This window comes from Artemia sp. Qi Xiang Cuo, unplaced genomic scaffold, assembly GCF_049724085.1.
Source record: "Artemia sp. Qi Xiang Cuo unplaced genomic scaffold, ASM4972408v1 HiC_scaffold_3021, whole genome shotgun sequence".
Taxonomy (NCBI): Eukaryota; Metazoa; Arthropoda; class Branchiopoda; order Anostraca; family Artemiidae; genus Artemia; species Artemia sp. Qi Xiang Cuo.
Genome location: NW_028300416.1, coordinates 675,450 through 696,350, shown reverse-complemented (window position 1 = coordinate 696,350; position 20,901 = coordinate 675,450).

Here is a 20,901-nt window from a genome sequence, read left to right as displayed (position 1 = left end):
CTTTATTTTATATTCTTTCACGTTCACTTTTGTCGTGACATTATTTTCTTATGGTAGAGATGAGTTAGGGTAGTTCTTGTGGGTCACTTTTTTTATGAAGAGGTTTGTTGATTTTCTTGTTAGAGTCCCAGAGCCAAGTCTAATGACCAATGGAATATAACACACCATAGGTCACAACAGTTGACCAACGGGTCCCCATGTTTTAGGGTAGTTTCGTCCAACTTCAAAACTGTAGTTTTTCATTATTTGATGATCACTTTTTGTAACTGAATGGTCGTTCCTCATGAGAGAGCTAGGGCCAAATGGAAACGGGATGTTATATAGACACCACCTGCCATTTCCGCTAGACCCCAGCTTCCCACGACTGAGGGGCCACTGATTTGTCACTTATTTCCTTATTGTACTTGCCAAGCGATTTCTTGTTGTGTAGTCAAGTCTCGTAATCAAGTCAATAGAACGATGCATTTTCCGCTCACCCGACAATGGAGCATCAGATATCAGGTAAACGGAAAATACATCCCTCAAGTTTCGATAAATTTCACAAAAAATTTCGCCAAAAGGAGTCGAGCCAAGTCAGCAACAGGTGTTATAACGTCTGGTATCTCCCTCATTCAGTAATATGTGTAATCTTTTCTCAATAGAAGGTGAGAATCAAGTGTTTGCGTGGTGGGATAATATACACCACGATCATCCTCGGCTCTAACCTCCCATGCTTGGGGGTCCATCCGTTTTCACTTTTATAGGTCATGTGGATATTTAAGTTATTTTTCCTATACTATTTTAAGGTATTTTATGGTGTTGCCCGCTGACGGTTATTTTATTTTGTTTTTTATGAATTAGAATTGCCATGTATACTATGCTTTTATTAATTCTTGAGGGAAGACAAAAAAAATTTTTATTGTCACCTCGGAAACGTATAAGGTACTACTGTCGACTTTTAGTTAAGGGTCTTCTTCTCCTGCTTTAAGTGTTTTTTTTTTTTAATCACTGTGCGAAGCGCATGTAGTACTACTACTACTTTATACAGCACTATTACCCTGTTTAGTTCCGTCTACTGTGATTAAAATATTTTTTAATTTACTTATGCAGCTTTCTACATGCTTAATTAAAGGGACTAATTCATTTTATATTGAATGTGACTCGTTCCTAATTTGTCGTTTCGGTAGCTATTTACTATTGCTATTTGGTTCAAGTCGACCTGTGTGAAGAGTCGCGCTTTGCTATTTACTTAATTCCTTTTAAATTACGCAAGGATAAATTCCCTATTTTAGCATACACTAAAATAATGTTAAATTGGTGGGATACAAAAGTTTGTTAGTCAAAGTAAAATTCCCGCTTGAACAAGTTAAAGGTAGGCTTATTTACTTCTCAGGTGCCTACTTATTCTTTTCCCGTGGCGGAGTTACGCCACGTCACGGAGGCATTTTTTTTTTAAATACGGGTTTACCTAAAGAAAGATTCGATAAGACGTAATAAGTTTAATCTTCCTTTTATATTTTTTTTTTTAAATGAAAATTGAGATATGTTTATGTTTTGCAGCGTATTCGCTGAAGGGTAGAAACCGATTTAGTCTAATTTGGGTGCAATAATTCACCACAAGATACAATTTTTTTTTTTATAAAGGCGTTGGAAATGCTATAGAAAAACATGGGAACCAAATCAAAACGCGTTGTCTAAAGCTTGATTGATTTAAGTTTTCTTGAAAACCAGATCATTACACGCAAGGAATTGTCTTATGTGACAGTCTTGTTATATCATAGGATAGATTATTTTCAATTATAACCCTTCTGGGTCGTCGTAGGGCATATTATCCCTATTCTGGGGAAGAATAATTAGGAATCGGCGGATTGGCCCGATTTTCGCCTAAAAGTGCGCAAATAATTATGTTTAGCTATTTTCTCTTTTTTTTTCGCATTCATTACGTTTCAGCATTTTTTTTGTGATAGGGGTTGTGCCACATGGCGCAGGTATGGTATTATCAAGAATTTCACAGGTATGTGTTTTATTTTTAAGATGGTCCTAAAAGGAATTCGCTGAATAGTCTCTTCTCTTTTTTTTTTTTATCTAGCGGCACTATACGTTATGCCACGGACGTGCCACACAAGTGAGCTGTGTGACTATAAAAAGAAGGGGGGGGGGACTCGTAATTTTGATTTGAACATTACCCATTTCATCTGTGGTTCCTTTTCTTTGGCATTTTATGGCGATAATTTTTAGTAGGTTATCCTTTTGTAAGAGTTTGATTCATGGAGAAAGTTCGATAATTTATCCATATTAACTTAGAGTCTTTGAAGCCTGTTTCAGAGCAAAGGGCAAGAGTATTTTGCAGGTGTGAAGATCTATTTAATTGCTCTCCTTTACAGCTCAACTTTCGCTTGATTTGAAATTAGCCTTGAATTATTCATATATACGTTTATATCATCTTGTTAATTTCAGTTAAGAATACTTGTTCCATAGTGGACAAGACTTAGCTCTTGTAAATATGATTGACTTACTATATTATATTCCTTATTGGGGGGAATAGGGATTAACTGTGACTAAAGGCCGTGGCTCATTCATAAGGTTAGTAAAAATTATTAAGTATTGTTTTGCTGCAGGTGTACGCGATAATTGTTTTGAAAGAAAAAAATTTTTTTTTTTTTTTATCGTTCCTTTTCTGTGAAGAAGTTTCTAGGCCGCATCGAGGCAGAATTATATTGGTCTTATTTTTAATTAATTTTTTTGCAAAGGGATGCTATTATTTTCTTTTCTCTTTTTCCTACTCCAGGGTTAGGCTGAAATTTGCTTATTTCTTACGGTTCCTTATATTTTGGTTGGCAAATAGGTTCCCTTTTTTTTTGCGAATATCCTCCTTTGAGGCTTATTCATCATCGTTCACGGCAGAATAAATTTGCCACTGTTAACGAGACTCTAGTTTAGTTATACGCCTCGGCATGTTTCATTTTTTTTTTTAAATATTTTTTCTGCAATTGCAATATTTTAGGATTCAAATATATATATATATATACGCATATAGCGTATAGCTGATTTCTTGGATTATTGGCGAATGGATTTATTGCAAGATTTGCCACTTTTTGCTATTCTAATCTTGCGGCTCTATATTTTTTTTTTATCGCTACAGCTTTTACTAGGAAAATTTCTAGTTATGATTATTGATACAATTGGCAGTTTTTCTTTTTGACGATTGGTTTTATTCTTCGCTTAGCGGCTGTATGGCAATAATGTCATATTTGTTAATAGTTATACAATTACTGGTTTAATTACCTTAGACGTTGGTTATAGTTTTTGTTTTTTGTTAACTATTTGCGTATCTTCTTGACCAAGGAGGGTTTATTTTGTCATTCAAGCTGTTTAGCCTCTACGAATGATACGAAATTAGTTTCTATATTACTGAGATTACTTGTCGAAGCAATACTATTTATGGTTTTATCATACCGGGCTTAAAGATATGTTAATTAGCGTTCGACTACGCCATTACAGGAATTAAACTAAACAAATTGTCTAAGTTGTTCGATGATAAAAGTCTCCTTTTTTTTGGTTTTTTGTAAGTTTTTTTTTTTTGAAACACGCCTCCTATTAAGGATTATATGGCATCTCTACGGGTCAAAATTTATGCACGAGATTGGTATTTAAATTTTACAATTTTGGTTTACTTTTCACTTAAGGTTATTTTACGTTGAATTTCTGACGATACTTTTCTTTTTGAAAGAGAATTTTATATTTATTTTATATGTTCTTGATTATACTGCATCATTCTATGACCAATATATGATCAACTATCTGAAAAAGGATGTCGAGACTTCTAAAAGAGGAAACAAAAGAGAAATCTTTAGTTTCTACGAATGGACTTATCCCTTACTAAAGTGTCGTATTACGTTTCTATAGGCTGAAGTCTACCTATCAAATTTAGTATTTTAAGTTCTACAATTTTGATTTTTTTTTTTTACATTTTGGGATATTGATTTGAGCCAATGCTGTAATGGTACATTGCGTGTCCTAGGCTCAATCACGAAAATAAGATATTACGAAAATGATGTCTACTTTCGCAAACAAAGAATTACATAATTCAATTAGTCCAATTTTGGAAAACTGGTTTACAAATTCCTAAATACAAGAAAGGATTTGAGGGAATAGTAAGGCTTTCTTTTATTAAGGGCAGATCTTGTGTTGATTGGTTAGGGATTGCATTTTTGGCGACAAGCAAATGAAGACACACAGGTGTATAAGGGGAGAGTGACCAAATTTCAACATCTCAGCCTTTGTAATGACCTGTGTTGGAGTTTACTGGTTTTTTTTTTGTGTTACGGTTACGTGGTTTGGATTGGATACCATTTTTGGATTATTTATTACAAAACAATTTCTAGGATATGACGCAGTACCCGGGGTTAATTGAACTATTCTCCTTATGTTTTCTCTAAGGGAGAGGGCATTTTGATTTTGCCAGGGGAGTACGTAAATAAGTTCATCAAATTATCACTGTTTTTTTGAATTCTTGAAACGCATAGCTAATTTTGCATTTTGCATAGGGCCACCTGAATTGCATAAGTAAGTTCAACGCTAACAGGAAATTGTAATATTTAGTAAGAGCTTTGAAAGGTAAGAAAAAAATATTTTATTTGCAGGATTTCCTTAAATAATTGAATTTGTTTAGAGGTTCAAGTGAACTCTCTTTTTTTTATTTTTTCCAGGAAGGTCTCCTTTTGATAACCTAATCTTCACATCACCACACGTCTTATACGCGGAATAAATATTCGCTATTTTATCAAGAGAAAGTTCAATTTTACTTATAATTTTTTTCGATTGGTTAATTTTTTTTGCAGAATTTTCAGTGCATATAATGACTGAGGCCTGCTTCCGTTATTTAGGTTGACAGCGGCCCTATATCTATAATTCGGTTAATTACCGTATGCTTATTTGTAGCTAAATCATGCCTCGCATTGTTATTCTCCTACATATATATATATATATACCCATATATCTATATACACACATATATACATATTCACATTCAACTAACTAGTAACCATGATAAGCCTGCTTATTATATTACCACTGATTACTTGTTTTTCTAATTGTTTCTTAGCTGGGTGATTAATACGATAATAACTCGGGTGTATACTTTTTTTTGACTAAATACTTTAATTTGTCTGGTATATTATAGCCTTTACGGCAGGTTTGGGTGGTGGTTATTTCCGATCATCTTCTCTTTGATTAAATTTGGTAGCTTTTGAAATTACGTATTTGATTAGATTTCGTATTATTTGATTCCGTATTTTATTAAAAAAAAAAAAAAAATATCCTACAATTGATCTTCGAGGGGTAGGATCTATCCTAGTGAACTGTCAGCTTATCGAATATCCAAGTATAAACATCCAAGCCTTTGGGGGGGGGATAGATATTTTCGGTGTATCATTCCTCTAAAGGCTTCCCGGATTGACTGCCAAGTTGAGTATTCAGGCGCCGATCTGAATACTATATTAAAATTAAAAGTAAATTTTGCATTAATGGTTTGAGTTTATAAATTTCTCATATATTCACTCATAAGGGAGAAATTTGTAATATATTTGTTTATTTTATTTATAAAATTTTTTTTCTTATTAGGAAAACACTATATTCTTGGCTAGCGGAAATATAAAAAAATATTTTTTTTTGTAGAAGTATATAAATTTTTAACTCTTTATTTTGAGTTCGACTAATTACCGCGTTTGATATTCCTAGTTTTCCGTATCTTCTGGTAGTAATTGTGCATTGGGTATTCCTTGTGGTGCAGAGACGTCTGAGGAATTGCGGCCCGTAGTAACATTCTCTTGGGCGTCAGGGTACTGGGCCCTCATAATTATATTATTATCTGTTGAAGGATTCTGTTGATTAGTTTCCACCTGGGGTTTTATGTGATGATGACGAGCTTGATTTGGAATCGCAAAATATGCAGGTTGGGATGATCCTTCGCTGTAACTGTTAGTAAGAAGATTTTCCAAATGGGGACTGAGGGGTAGGTCAATTTCGACATTAAAGTATGTTGCAACGATTTTTTCTAGGTTTGAGCAGAAATCTCTTTGTTTATGAAGTTCTTCGGTAATTTTGGCATTGTTCTCCTTTAGTCGTTTCTCTAAGCTGTCCTGTTGCAAATGAATTATTTATTTCTGTGCTTTTAAATGCTCGTACTTATGCAGCTAGTCTAGGATCTTTGCTCGTTGGGGTGCCAGGGCTTCTTGTACTGCCATTGTCGCGGACAGAACAGTACTGTTTCTATAATCTTGTACTTTTTTACCAATTTCCTGCATTTTATCGTATAATACTTGTAATTTTAGGATCTGAACGGGATAATTATATCCCTCGAAAAGCGTGGCATCGCTTATTGATTCCATTTCATTTTGGATTTTGGCGGTCTGTTCTTTAACTTCCATAAACTGGGTTTCAACCAACTTATCCATTTGTTTAGTTATTAAAATCTCATTTATTCTTTTGTTCATTGTTTCTTGGGAGGCCTTCACTTCCCTAAGGGATTTAAGTGTGGCTTCTATCATATTGTCGATTTTAGATCTTTCTGCTACTAATTGTGCCGAGTCGTCGAGAAGTTTTTATCGTATTTTAAATAGTTTATCCATATTTGTTCTATCAGTAACAGGGTTGCACTAGGTATTTTTCTTTTTGGAGGAGGGTTTGAACAATCCTTGTTCTTCTTCTATCTTTGGGGTTATTTACCAAGCCAGGATATAGGTCTGTAAAAATTTATTTTTAACTTCTTCCGACCTTTCATGGATATTTTTAATTATAGTATTCTACTCATTCACCCTTGTTTTAAGTTTTTTTTTTTTTCAAATTCTTAATCTCGATTTAATATTGCTATATAAGTTTTTTGGGTATTTTATCCTAGATGTATGTCCATTTGTCTGGCCTTTTGCTAATTCTGCCAGATTTCGTTTTAACTTCCTGTTCGTCTTCTTGTTTTTTATTCTTTTTCGATTTTCCCATAGAGATCAGATCAAATTTTTTATACTGTTTTAGAAGGTACTTTTGACCTTTCAATTTTGCGGCTCTCGCAAGGGCCGCGGCAGAAGCCTGTTTTTGTTTTGGTGCGTTATGGGGGTAGTCAGGATCTGATTCATCATCGGACTCATTAGAGCTAGTATCTGAGGATTCATTATTTGGGCTTTCGGGGGCGGTCCTTTGCGATTGAGGGGTATCTCCTGCCCTTGCTTCATATATTTCGTCTCCTTTTGAGGTTGAGGGCGTATCTTCCGTTTCCTTGCGTTTAAATCCTGTTTCGGGGGAGTTAAAGGATTCTTGAGAACTCTGGGAGGAGTCGAATACTTTTGGGGAATGTCTCCACTGGTTGAACGCCATATCCTCCGGGGGGTGAGGTGTATTTCGTAGCATGGTCTGTTTCCAGTAGTAAGATTCCTTGGGTTTTACTTTAGATACCGTTATGTGATGGTATTGTCCCAAGTTTTCATTTTCAGGGCGTTCCTGTGTCCAAGGCAAGGTACTTTGCCTTGTTTTTATCAGATAATTTACAATGTCCATGGCCTCTCTCAAGCTTTTTGTATTTGTATTCCTAGGAGGAGTCTTCCTCCTTTTTGCACCTGGGGTTTCCACGGCTCTGTTCAATTCCTCCTGTAGCGATAGGGGTCTTTCTATCGGGGTTGCTGGAGATACCATGTCGTCAGGAAATCTCTTGGGGGGACATGGGGTCGAAATTCTATCGGGGAAAAATTGCGTTTTTGGCGATAGCGTATAATCCAATTCTTGCTCCGAGTTTTCTGTGGATGAACTCTCTGGGCTTTTTGGGGTTCTTGCAGGCATGGGTATTAGGGGTTTTCTTTTAGGGATGACTAGGTTTTTCATGGCCAAAAATTCTTCAAAATCTTCCTCTTCGCTATTGTTTTCAAAATAGTTTTGGTTAAAATTAAAGGGTTTTAGTTCGGATAGCCTGGACTTCGGGAATTGATTTTCCGCGTTTGATGAATCTGAAGATGAGGGTTCGGGTGCCCACTTAACGGGGTATTTGGCACCTTTCAAACGGCTTACATGTGCTTTATATGTTCTCCAATTTTCCGGGTTTATCATTTTAAAGGTGAAATCGTTGTCATATTTTTTTATTATTCTGTAGGGTCCTGAATATTTATTGGAAAGGAAACGAAGTTAGTTCCGTTGTCGCTAATGACCTGTCGAGGAACGCCAAACCCTAAAAATATTTTTGCTAACGCTTTACTCGTGGCATATGCGCCTTGATTTTTCAATGCCTTGGCAAAAGTGAATCCGGTAAAATGATCTATTACTGATAGAACGCAAGTATGACCTCGATTGGAAACTGATAATCCACCACTCGTACCATATAGGCGAATGATACGATATCGAAAGGAAATCTTGCTACTGGCACCCTTCCCATCGGGGGATTTGGGTACGTTTGGGGATTTTTTCTTAAGTTACACGCTTCACATGTACTTATAAAATCTTTGAGTTTTGTTAATGCCGACGGAACATAAAAGTATTGTTTTAGCTTGTGAAATGTTTTGGTTATTCCTAAGTGTCCACCTATTTCTGAATGAAAGTATTCGAAGGCAGGTATTACTAAGCTTTGGGGGAGCACTGGGACTATTAAGGTTCGATTCCTACTTGTTTCGCTCTTTACTACCCTGCAAAGAATTCTCTTGTTCAAGTGAAAGTAAAAACATTCTATTCCAATTACAATTCCTTGAACTTGTTTGGAAGACTTTTAGAGTTTACACAGTAGATCATGAGGGTTAAACACACTTCATCTTTCACCTGTTTTCTTTTAATATTTGCTAGGGATAAGGGGATTACTCGTAGCCCCTTTTTTTCTGTAAGGACTTTTGGTTTATTCTTCTTGTGTTTTCGTTTACTGGGATTAATGGCATTTATTTGTTTAGTTTCGTTATCTGAAGGGTTATCCTCAGGGTATCTACTTAGGTAATCGCAAGGGGCATTCTGTTTACCGGTCACGTGCTCAAATTCGTAATCCAGATCCTGGATTTTCATTATCCATCGCGCTAAAATTCCGGTTGGATTTTTGAATATGCTTAGGTACTGTAAGCTTTTATGGTCCGAGCGCAGTTTAAAAGTTCGTCCTACCAAATAATTTCTGAATTTATCTAAATGGTAAATTATAGATAGTAACTCTAATTGCGTTGCTGAATAACTACTTTCACCTTTGGTTAGAGTTCTGCTTGAATAGCATATGACCTTCTCTATATACTGAGGGGGTTCTTGTAGGGATTTAGGGTAGTTTTCCACGAGGATTAATTGGGAAAGAATTGCACCGATGCCTAAAGCTGAAGCATCAGTGGTAACCACGAATTGTCCCTTTTCAAAATCTGGTAAATTCTTAAAAAAAAAAAAATCAAAATTTGAAAGTGTAAAGAGAGGCATAAAACAACGATGAGGACATCGTTAAGAATGGGAAGGATGATATGTAATGGGATCAATTTTCAAAAACCCCAAAGTCTCCCAATTTAACTTACCCAAATAAAGAATAAAATTACCCAAAATATGAACCTGGAGATTTCAAGTAACCTACAGATCGAGCGAGACTCAAGCCTTCAATTTAACATAGTGAAACGAATGTATCTAATTATACATTGTAATTATACTTTGTAATAAACATCGTAAGAATCTTTCCCACAGAAAATCCAATAAATAAATCCGCCCAGGTGTCGCCAATTAACAGCAATAAATATGCAGAATAACTAATTTCATTTGACATGTAACAACCATGTAATCTAAATCTTGAGATAGAAATTCCAAACGATCGACAGATGGTCTCTTGAGATAAGAAAAGTAAAATTAAATATTCCGCTATAATTACAAGGTAAAGCTTTAAAAACATTTTCTTGAAATACAATGTCAGACTATGTAGCTTGCTTTAATTATAGAGTACAAACTTTGTTCAACTCAGAAAAATTCCAAAGTGAAGTCTTAGAGAGTAATAAATCGTATCAAAAGCTAGTTAAAATCAAATAGCTGATTGGTACAGCACTGTCCAATAGTGATGTAGGACAAATAATTCAACCAATAGAAATTGTAAAATATACTTTTAGCAACGCCTAAACGTAACCCCCGGCAAAATTGCAGAGGATAGATAGTTAGGACATAGCAATTTTGCGCCAGTCTTTGGCGAGTCTTTTTCAGTCTTTTATGAGTCTTGTTTCAGTTGTTTGCGTCTTCTTCAAGACTGCTATGAATTTTCTGATAGACTTTTGAGGAAAGTTATTGCCTGTGAATTGACTTTTGTGTTACTTTATCTCAGATGTCTATTTTACATTAGTATCTTTTACTGCAAGTATACTGATATACCGAAGCTCTGTGACAATTATGTGAGTAACAATAAATGCATTACTTTCTTATTTTATTCTCTCTATGTTAATATTTCTCAAGTTCGTTAGTCCTTGTGGCTCCACTCGCTCCTAAGGGAAACTGAAATTTATCAGTCTGGTTTCAACTCAGTATGGCCGTCAACATAAGCTCCCTACTCGTACTCCTAGTTTAAGCTCCCCTCTCTAGAAGTTCAGCCTCCACTCAGGTAAACCACACGCGAACCGTCAGCAAAGAGTTAAACTTAATTTCCCCATTAAATTAAACAGTTGATATAAGAACAAACAATTTTTATTGACACACCCTTATCAGAAGGTATTATTGAATAACAAAAACTAGAATCTCTTTACACATAAAACCCCCCCCCATTAGAATTGGCGCGGCCTGTTTAAAGGAGCAAAAACACAAGGACAACATTAAAAAAGAAAAGATTGTTGAGAAATATTACGCATGGGGAGAGTGTGCATGCATTAAAATACCATTTTTTCCGTATGCTTTGAAGTGTCATATTTTTTTTTGCATACTTTGACGTGTCATAATTGGTGCATATTTTGAAGTAAAACATTTTGATAAACCTAAATCCCCTGAAAATAGTAGCAAAAATACATATAATTAATAATTATCGAATTTAAATAGTATCAAAATAAATAAAACCCGGCCCGAATTTTAACCCAAAAAAAAAAAAAAAAACAAATAAATATTTCGTTTGAACAAAACGAACAATTATTAAAGCAAAAACTCATTGCCAAAACATTGGAAATTTAGAAATCGCTTCCTTTATATAACGGTGATGCAGACGTAGACGAATTTATTGTCCAATTAAACCAATTCGTAAAAGTAACACAAACTTACTTAAATCATTGGTAAGCATGTTGTTAATGAGACTTAAGGGACAGTCATTGACATTCATGAAACAAGTAGAACAAACAATAGGGTAAAATAATAACATCACGGTAAACTCAATCGAAATATTACTAACAGCGTTCAGAGAAAGATTTGTTGAAACCAGTTCAACACAAAAATTAAAGCATTGTACGGTATGTTTCGATGAAACACAAACTGTTAGGGAATACCTACACAAGGTAATGGTATCCATTGAGGCAAAATATGGAAAGAATCGGGCCCTTTATACGATAAAATTGTACTTAATGCTTTCATGCAAGGATTAAGCCCCAAGCTATACCGGATGTTAATTTCAAAAAATATTCAAACATTAGAGCTAGCAGTTCAGGAGGTAGAGAGAATGATTGAAATTGACTCGATTGTGGCAAATCACAACAAGTCAAGAATAAATAATGTAGAAGGTTCAACTCCGAGACAATCACGAGGGATTTCCCCAGGATTTTTTCAAAGAGATAATTCACCCAAACCGAACCAAAATAGGTCTTCAACCCCTACGAGGCAAAGAATAGTACGTTTTGTACCCACGAATACAACAAAATACGTACAGAACCCCCCAATTATATGCTATGCATGTAATAAACCAGGACATATCGCAAGGGAATGCCGTACTAAAAACAAATATACACCAGCAACCCCAAGTTTTAATAATCGTTTGTTCGGGAGAACAAACACAAATGCCACTGGGTCTGGGCACCATAGAAATAACCCCCCGCGTCTCCCATCATCTCGCAACCCGTACCAACAAGGATTTGCATATCCGAATCCCTCCCAATACGTGCCTCAACAACCCTATTCCAATCCCTCACCCAACCGAAAAAATAATTATCGGTTCCCCAACGCACACACGCAACAAGACATGTACCAATTTAATTCACGAACGGTGTATCCGACTAGATTCAACAGGAATACAAGCGAAAACAGAGGATATTTTTTCCCGCCGGGAAACGAAAGAAATTTTTCGTCAATACAAAATGAACAAATGCCGCGAGCCGTCGGCACAAGAAACTTTAATCCATGCAATAATACGTGGCAACCAAGACAATCAAATGTCAATCAACTTCGAAATTCCCTAACAAATGAACTTCAGATCGAACCCCACCCTCAAACGCCAACTTACCCGACAACCGCCCAGGAAAACGAATTAGGCCCCCAAGGAAATTAACCGGGACCCTGGAGGCCAAAGTTCTGTATAGGTCCCATCCAGTAATTGTACCTTCCTTAAGTAATAATGATGACATATTACCTATATTGAACAATTTCAGTGTTGCGAGTATTAATTTCAAAGCATTAATAGATTCAGGTGCATCTGTTAACATAATAAACTTGAATGTATTTAAAAGACTACCAGTATATATTAAACGACAGAAAAATTTCAATATCCCCAATTTAACTAGTGTCACAGGTCATAGGCTGGAAGCTGTAGGCTCCATTTGTTTAGATGTGACAAAAGATAATAAAATCTTTCCTACAAACTTCATAATCTGCAAAAATTTCCCATATGAGGCTATAATTGGTGCTAATTTTTTAAAATCTAATAAGGTGTTATTAGATATAGCAAATAACAGACTCGTATATCCATACGATCCTATTCTCCAGCGCGTGGAGAGATGGGGTACAAAGGACAATAGAATAGAGTCTTTTGTGCACCATCTCTCGTCTTGTGGGAGAGAATCAAACAGCAAATGGATCGAGTCAATAAAAGCAAAAATAGGAAAAATGCAGGAGCATAGACAAACAGAAATAAAGAAAATAGCTGAATTATGGAATAAAATAATAAATCTAAGCACTATTGTAAGGGGACAGGACTTGGATTTACCCCTACAACCAACCCCGAAAGCGGAAGACTTGACACAACCAAGCGCCAACCTCAATTTAATAGAAAATAACTCGGAAGAGAAATATTATGGGTTCGCGATACGTAAAACAAAAATCCCCCCAAACACTATGCAAAGAGTACAAATCTCTCAAATGGTCACCCCTGTAAATGGCAATTCCGAAATTTGGTTCGCATCCCCGTGTAAAGAAATTCCAGAAAATATGTTTTGTGAAGAACAGATCATTTCATACGAAAAAGGCGAAGGTTTTATTTGGTTAACTAACACACATGAAAATGATATGATTACATTAAAAAAGGGGACATGCCTCGTTGAAATACAAGTTGTTTCCGAGCACGAGTTAAACAAATGGAGAGACTCCAAGGAAAGCTTAGTTAATAGTGTTGGTGATAGGAATCCAAAGAATAACTACCCCCTAACAAAACCCCAATTTTTGGAAAAATTTAAATTAGATCATATCCAAAATACGCAATTAAAGGAAAAATTATGCGAATTGCTCTGGAACTTTAGAGATATCTTTTCTACATGTGAGGAAGATATCGGGTTGATACCGTTCTACGAACATTGTATTCAAACCATAGGGTGGCCCGTAGCTAAAAAGCCCTATCGCATTCCCCATCCCTACAAAGGCTGGTTCAAAAATAAAATCCGCGAATTGGAAAGAAACAACATTATACGGCCAAGCATAAGCCCGTATTCAGCCCCCGTTATACTAGTACCAAAAAAGAACAAGGATCTTAGGATTTTAATGGATTATAGAGCCTTAAACAAGCAGGTAGTTAGAGACAAATTTCCCCTCCCACGAATTGATTAAATACTAGATTCTATTTCAACCAAAAACAAAAATTTTACATCTCTTGACCTCACGCAAGGTTATCATCAGGTTAAGATAGCAGACGATGACGTTTATAAAACGGCTTTTTCGACAACGGAATGTGGCTCTTATGAATATTTGAGAGTACCCTTCGGACTCAAAACCAGTTCAAGCGCATTATGTAGACCCCTGTTACACTTATTACGAGGTATAGAAAATTTGTGGATGATGTTATTTGTGTGGGAGAAACACCGGAAGACCATTTAAAAACATTAACCAAAGTTTTTGAAAAATTCAGAGAGGGTAATCTGAAATGTAGACCTGAAAAAGTAAATTTGCTTCAATCCGAAATAAAATTCTTAGGAATGATAGTGACCCAAGGTCAAATATCACCGGACCCTGAGAAAATAAAATGTGTAGAGAATCTTAAGCCGCCAAAAAGTATGAAACAACTAAGAGGTATTATTGGTTTAACCAGTTATTTTAGAAAATTTATACGCAACTACGCCCAAATCGCAAAACCCCTAACAGATCTAACAAAAGGGACATCCCAAAATATTACCTGGTCGCAGGAAGCTCAAACTTCCTTAGACACTCTCAAGAAGGCTCTTACTTCTGAACCAATTTTGTCGCTACCAAATTTTGAAAAGGGACAATTCGTGGTTACCACTGATGCTTCAGCTTTAGGCATCGGTGCAATTCTTTCCCAATTAATCCCCGTGGAAAACTACCCTAAATTCCTAAAAGAATCCTCTCAGTATATAGAGAAAGTCATTTGCTATTCAATCAGAACCCTAACCAAATGTGAAAGTAGTTATTCAGCAACGCAATTAGAGTTATTATCTATAATTTACCATTTAGATAAATTCAGACATTATTTGGTAGGACGAACTTTTAAACTGCGCTCGGACCATAAAAGCTTACAGTACCTGAGCACATTCAAAAATCCAACAGGAATTTTAGCACGATGGATAATGAAAATCCAAGATCTGGATTACGAATTTGAGCACGTGACCGGTAAACAGAATGCCCCTTGCGATTACCTAAGTAGATACCCTGAGGATAACCCTTCAGATAATGAAACTAAACAAATAAATGCCATTAATCCCAGTAAACAAAAACAAAAGAAGAATATACCAAAAGTCCTTACAGAAGAAAAGGGGCTACGAGTAATTCCCTTATCCCTAGCCAAAATTAAAAGAAAACCGGTGAAAGATGAAATGTGTTTAACCCTCATTATCTACTTTGTGAATTCAGAAAGTCTTCCAAACAAGTTCAAGGCCCTAAAATGGGAATAGACAGTTTTTACTTTGACTTTAACAAGGGAATCTTTTGCAGGGTAGTGATGAGCGAGACAAGTAAGAATCAAACCTTAATAATCCCAGTACTCCCCCAAAGCTTAGTAATACCTGCCTTCGAATACTTTCATTCAGAAATAGGTGGACACTTAGGAATAACCAAAACATTTCACAAGCTAAAACAATACTTTTATGTTCCGTCGGCATTAACAAAACTCAAAGATTTTATAAGTACATGTGAAGCGTATAATTTAAGAAAAAATCCCCAAACGTACCCTAATCCCCCGATGGGAAGGGTGCCAGTAGCAAGATTTCCCTTCGATATCGTATCATTCGACCTATATGGTACGAGTGGAGGATTACCTGTTTCTAATAGAGGTCATACTTGCGTTCTTTCAGTGATAGACCATTTTACCGGCTTCACTTTTGCCAAAGCACTGAAAAATCAAGGCGCATACGCCACGAGTAAAGCGTTGGCAAAAATATTTTTAGGGTTTGGCGTTCCTCGACAGGTCATTAGCGACAACGGAACTAACTTCGTTTCTAAAGTAACTAAGGATCTAATGAGTTTCCTTAAAATAGAGAAATTAGTAACTTCACCCTACCATCCCCAAGCTAATGGAAAAATTGAAAATAGGCACAAAATATTTTCCAATGTTTTAAGTATTTATTCAAAAGATAGCCGAAATGATTGGGATCTGTATCTACCTTACTTAACCAATGTAATTAATACTGCTTATTCAGAAACGACTAAAGATAGTCCATTTTTTCTTTTATTCGGACGTGATTTTAAAGTACCATATCAAGAAATTATAGAATCAAGAGAGTATTATAATAATACAGAGGACTACAAGCAAGATTTTATAAATAGGATGAGAAAAATATATAAAATAGTTAGACAAGAGCTGGAAAAATGTAAAGTGAACCAAGAGTTGAGGAATGAATCCAAAATCAAGGGGAATATAAATTTTAAGGTAGGCGACTGTGTCTATTTAAAAAATGAAGCTAAACTGGAAGGCAAAAAACTTTCCAATAAATATTCAGTTTCCCTTAGGAGCGAGTGGAGCCACAAGGACTAACGAACTTGAGAAATATTAACATAGAGAGAATAAAATAAGAAAGTAATGCATTTATTGTTACTCACATAATTGTCACAGAGCTTCGGTATATCAGTATACTTGCAGTAAAAGATACTAATGTAAAATAGACATCTGAGATAAAGTAACACAAAAGTCAATTCACAGGCAATAACTTTCCTCAAAAGTCTATCAGAAAATTCATAGCAGTCTTGAAGAAGACGCAAACAACTGAAACAAGACTCATAAAAGACTGAAAAAGACTGGCAAAAGACTGGCGCAAAATTGTTAAGTCCTAACTATCTATCCTCTGCAATTTTGCCGGGGGTTACGTTTAGGCGTTGCTAAAAGTATATTTTACAATTTCTATTGGTTGAATTATTTGTCCTACATCACTATTGGACAGTGCTGTACCAATCAGCTATTTGATTTTAACTAGCTTTTGATATGATTTATTACTCTCTAAGACTTCACTTTGGAATTTTTCTGAGTTGTACAAAGTTTGTACTCTATAATTAAAGCAAGCTACATAGTCTGACATTGTATTTCAAGAAAATGTTTTTAAAGCTTTACCTTGTAATTATAGCGGAATATTTAATTTTACTTTTTTATCTCAAGAGACCATCTGTCGATCGTTTGGAATTTCTATCTCAAGATTTAGATTACATGGTTGTTACATGTCAAATGAAATTAGTTATTCTGCATATTTATTGCTGTTAATTGGCGACACCTGGGCGGATTTATTTATTGGATTTTCTGTGGGAAAGATTCTTACGATGTTTATTACAAAGTATAATTAAAATGTATAATTAGATACATTCGTTTCACTATGTTAAATTGAAGGCTTGAGTCTCGGTCGATCTGTAGGTTACTTGAAATCTCCAGGTTCATATTTTGGGTAATTTTATTCTTTATTTGGGTAAGTTAAATTGGGAGACTTTGGGGTTTTTGAAAATTGATCCCATTACACCGCCTTGCTTCCCTTCTGGAGGCAGTCCTACCCCTGGGAATGTACGGCAGTCTTTCAAAATCGTAAATTCTATTTGCAATTGAATATATAGATGAAACCATTAGTAGAACAAAAAAGAAAATTGCGGTACATTTTGTAGGCATGTAGTAACATTAATGTTAGTATTAAACCTAGACGGTTATTTTTAGAGAAGAAAATACACGTACCATCACACAAAGTATATAAATCGTGCAAGAAGGGGTAAAGACCAAAGACTCCGCGAACGTGAACCCTGACCCACCAGGGGGTCTCTGTACTCGTAACAACTTATGTCAAATACACTACTTTTCCAAATTCTTTTACCAGTTGTGTTAGAAAAGAATCCCACCGCGCGGTTAGTCCGGAGGCAGTTTTACTACAAGGACCTTACATTAGTCTTTCAAAACCGTTAAGTGCTGGTGCAACGGACTCTTTATCTGACCCCCTCAGTAGAACAAAAAAGTATCGTGAGGTCAGTGGGATAATAATCTAGTAAAAGGCCGGATAATCATAATACAAGAATGTTCAGAATTAAGTCTTGAAATAACGTACCATCACACAAATTTGAGAAATCTTGCAAAAAGGGGTAATGCAAAAAGACCAGGCGAAACTGACTCCGGCCACCCACGTGGGTCTCTGTATTCGGAGCATGCTAATTAAGATAAATTTTCTTCCAAAAGTCGATTTCGAGTTGTGTGAGCGCAAACGCACACCTTGCGTTCCGAGTGAAGGCAGCCCGACCCCGATGACATTGCATTAGACTTACAACGTTGTTACGTGCAGGTGATCTGTAATATATCTATGACACAAGCAGTAGAACAAAAAAGAAACGAGAGGTCAGTGTGTTATGCAGGTAGTCCAAGGAATGATAAGCTGAAACAAAGAATGTTCAGAATTATGTCTTACCATCACGTACCATCACAAAAATTATATACCTCTGTGACCAAGAACGTTGACTGCTCTCGAGCAAAAAGAATAGGCCAAACTGAGACATCACAAACCAGGGTGTCTCTATTCTCGCCACTTCCAAGTTAAGAGACCAAGGAGTCAAGAGGCTAATAACAATGTCTAATTTCGCTCCATACCGCAGCTCTTCCTTTCTGGAGGGCATGTCTCTACTCCTCGGGAATGTACGGCAGTCTTTCAGAAATCTGTAAAGTTGCATTTGCAATTGGAAGTCATATAGCATTGAAACCAGCAGTAGAACAAAAAAGTGAATTGCGTTCAATTTTTTCAGCATGACGAATCTGACCTGATAAGCATAAAACAAGAGGGGTAAGTTTAGATTATTACCAAAACTCAGAATCCCAATCTTTATATACCTCTGGCAAGAAGGTGTCGAGCAAAAAGAATAGGCCAAACTGAACCCTGACCCCCAAGGGTGTCTGTATTCGGAACAAAACTGGTCAGTAAAACTGCCTTCCAACTTATAATCAAACGTTGTGAGAGAAAAAATGCCCACCTTGCTGTCGGTCTAGATTCCGTACTACTCCGAGAACTTTGTATTAGTCTTTCAACGTCCTTAATTGTATGTACACTGGAATATAGATATAAAACCAGCAGTAGAACAACAAAGTGAATTGCATTCCATGGGTTCAGCAGGTAGTAAAAGAAATGATCCGCTTAAACCAAGAAGGTTCAGAATTATGTCTTACCATCACGTAGCATCACAAAAATTATATAACACGTGAACATAAGGGTAGATCACCAAGACTATGCCAACATGACTCAGGACGCAACAGTGGTACTGGTCGCGGAGTATCCCATTTAAGATAACATGCCTTCCAAGATTTTATCACCCGCCTTGTGATCTCAAACTCACACCCCGAGTTCCGTCCAAATGAAGCTCTCCTACTGGGGATTAACGTCAGAATTTCAAAGCCGTAACGTGCAGTTGCTCTGTAATAGTTCTATAACACCCGAAGTAGAACAAAAAAGAGACGTGCGGTAAGTTTGTTCGTCATGGCGTAACTGGAATGTTAAGAATTCTACATGACTGGTCTTTAGAATTTATGAACTTCACGTACCATCACACAATTTCTCTGAATCGGGAACTTAGTTGTATATACCACAGACTAGGCAACACTGACAAATTACACACAAGTGGGTATGTTTTCGGAACATTCCATGTTAGAAAAAATGCCTTCCAAATTTCTTTTACCCGGTGTTTGATAAAAAAATAGAACCTTGAGTTTAGTCCAAATGCAGCCCTACACCGATGGCTTTACGTTATTCTTTATACGTCGTTCATTGCCGGTGATCTTGAATATTTAGTTGACAACCTCAGTAGAACAAAAAAGTAAAGTGAGGTCCATTGTGATGGCATGTCGTCCACTGAATGAGGAGATGAATCCCAGACGGGGCATAATAAATTATTAAAATCACGTACCACCACACACATTATCTCACTTTTGAACATAGGAGTAGAGAAATAAGACTACGACACCGGGACACCGGCCACACCAGGGGTTATCTGTAATTGTAACATCATATATAAGATAAAATACCTTGCCCAAGTTGTTCTACCGTTGGGTGATAAAAAAAGCACACTTTTAGATTCGGCTGGATGCAGTCCTCCACCGATGGCTTTACGTCAGTATTTAAAAACAGTTAAGCGCAGGTGAAAGTGAATATATAGATGACAACCGAAGTAGAACAAAAAAGAAACGTGAAGAACATTGTATCATCAGGTCGTCTTATGCATGAGAGTCTTACAACCAGACTAGGCAGAATAAATTCTAGACATCACGTACCATCACACACATTATCTACATCTGGACCGTCGGTGTCGCGAACCAAGACTAGGAGAAACTGACCATTGACCCTCCCGTGGTTATCTGTTCTCGTAGTGAGTCAGGTAAGATAAAATGCTGTCCTAAAGACAATTTACCGGTGTTTTTTAAAAGAATCACAACTTTCGTTCCTGATGAAGGCAGCTTGTCACCTATGAATTTACATTAGTCTGTCTAAGTCGATACGTGCAGGTGCAATTTATCCTTGCTTTACAACACTAAGTAGAACAAAAAAGAAACTTGAAGTCAATTGTTTCTACAGCTCGTCACAGAAAGGAGAAGATTAAAACTAGAAGGTTATTTTTTATTTCTTTAAATCACGTACCATCACAATTATTATATAAAATTTGAACGAAGGAGTATAGAACTAAGACTATGACACAATGTAACCGTACACACCATGGGTTATCTGGACTTGGTACAAACCTGGTAAGATAAAATGCCTACCAAGTGCCTATTAACCGTTTTGAGTTCAAAAAATACAACAGTGAGTTTCGTATAGATGCAGTCCTACCCCGGTGACCGTACGTCATACTTTCATAGCCGTAAATAGCAGGTGTACCTTCCTCTTTCTATGAAACAATCAGTAGACACAAATAGAAACTTGAGGACCATGGGTTCAGCATCTCGGAACATAATTGATAATATTTAAACAAATAGGGTCAGAATAAATTCGTAACATAACGTACCATCACAAACAGTCTAGACATATTGACCGTAGTTGTCGATCACAAAGTCTATCCCACCCTGAATCCGGAAACTCCAGGGGTTATCTGTTTTCTGTGCAAATCGTGTAAGATAAAATGTTATTTACAAGATTATTACCAGGTTGGTGATCGCAAAAGCCCACCTTGCTTCCT